Below are 2330 nucleotides of genomic sequence, written 5' to 3'. Positions count from 1 at the left end.
AGACGGCCCATTGGCCCATCAGATGCACCCAATTAGCCCATCCGATGTAGCCCAATGGCCCATCTGATACAGCAGACATACAAGCATAATACATAGGTAATTTATAACATAAAGAGGTAAATATATACAATAAATTAGTGAGACAAATGTTTTTCAATGATTCTACTTAAATCGCCCTTTAGCTGATCTATTAGAAATGGATCTAAGTTATATAGACCACTGCTAATATTCAAATTACTTTCTTTGGTGATCTGTATCAAAGCGGATTCAATTATGTTTCTGTTATAGGTGCTTTTACAATATGTTATTGAAGACGCACTCTCCCAATCAATTTGGTGAGCTTTTTCTGACAAATGCACAAACAAAGCATTAGATAATTGGCCATGTCTTACAGAGTATTTATGTTGCGATATTCTACATTTTAAATCTTTAGATGTTTGCCCGACATAGAACTTATTACATTCCTTACAAGGTATTTTATAAATGACGCAATTATCACTACGAGGGCTGTTCCTTACTAATAGCTTACCAACAGTGTTTTCGTAGCTAAACATTACATCTATATTAAAAAGTTTCAAGGCCTTGACAATATTCTCAAACCCAGAGAAATATGGTAAACATAACACATTCTTTGGGCGAGTCCTTTCACTGCATACATTATTATAATATGTACGACGTGCTTTGTTACGACAAACTTCCAAAAAATTCAGTGGGTAACAAAGCTTAAGACCAATCGAATCAATATTCTTAAATTCTTCATCTAAGAATTCTGGACTCACAACTCGAAGAGCCCTTAGATACATTGAAGAAAAAATTGACTTTTTTACATTGTATTTATGCCCTGAAAAATAATTTATCTTATGTTCATTATTTTTCAGGGCATAAATACAATGTAAAAAAGTCAATTTTTTTCTTCAATGTATCTAAGGGCTCTTCGAGTTGTGAGTCCAGAATTCTTAGATGAAGAATTTAAGAATATTGATTCGATTGGTCTTAAGCTTTGTTACCCACTGAATTTTTTGGAAGTTTGTCGTAACAAAGCACGTCGTACATATTATAATAATGTATGCAGTGAAAGGACTCGCCCAAAGAATGTGTTATGTTTACCATATTTCTCTGGGTTTGAGAATATTGTCAAGGCCTTGAAACTTTTTAATATAGATGTAATGTTTAGCTACGAAAACACTGTTGGTAAGCTATTAGTAAGGAACAGCCCTCGTAGTGATAATTGCGTCATTTATAAAATACCTTGTAAGGAATGTAATAAGTTCTATGTCGGGCAAACATCTAAAGATTTAAAATGTAGAATAACGCAACATAAATACTCTGTAAGACATGGCCAATTATCTAATGCTTTGTTTGTGCATTTGTCAGAAAAAGCTCACCAAATTGATTGGGAGAGTGCGTCTTCAATAACAAATTGTAAAAGCACCTATAACAGAAACATAATTGAATCCGCTTTGATACAGATCACCAAAGAAAGTAATTTGAATATTAGCAGTGGTCTATATAACTTAGATCCATTTCTAATAGATCAGCTAAAGGGCGATTTAAGTAGAATCATTGAAAAACATTTGTCTCACTAATTTATTGTATATATTTACCTCTTTATGTTATAAATTACTTATGTATTATGCTTGTATGTCTGCTGTATCAGATGGGCCATTGGGCTACATCGGATGGGTTAATTGGGTGCATCTGATGGGCCAATGGGCCGTCTGCGTTGTCCAAGTATTGTACCTCACCTTACTTCACCACTCTCTCCTGCCTATTTATACCCATCACTCGATCTGTAAAATGACCTTCTGAAGATGTATTTAATATACGAAAGTACTTAAGGAAATTTCCTGTTTCATTTTTCCTCCGTGGTCTGACATTGTCACATTCTTAATCACGTGTTTATTTTCGTGATATACACACACACACATATATATATATATATATATATATATATATATATATATATATATATATATATATATATATATATATATATATATATATATATATATATATATTAGTATATTTTGGTAGCAGTCTTTCCTGTAGACATATATTATTAAATATGACCGAAAAAGTAAGATTAATAATTCTAACACGAATTTTCTCAATCTTTCGTACATTTCTTCTCACTGTTGGAGGTAATTCAAAAATCAATTCTCCAAAATTCATTTTTATTTCTAGTCTGACGCGACACGAGCGCGTTTCGTAGAACTTATTACATTTTCAAAGACTTTAGTTTACAAATACATAACTTACTGAATAGAACTTACACATCTCCGATTTTGTTTATATCTACATTTGAGTGAGGTGGATGGGGTGAGGTGGCA

The sequence above is a fragment of the Procambarus clarkii genome, chromosome 63, assembly GCF_040958095.1.
Source record: "Procambarus clarkii isolate CNS0578487 chromosome 63, FALCON_Pclarkii_2.0, whole genome shotgun sequence".
Classification (NCBI taxonomy): domain Eukaryota; kingdom Metazoa; phylum Arthropoda; class Malacostraca; order Decapoda; family Cambaridae; genus Procambarus; species Procambarus clarkii.
The sequence above is the reverse complement of the archived record's forward strand: the minus strand, read 5'-3'. Positions refer to the sequence as shown.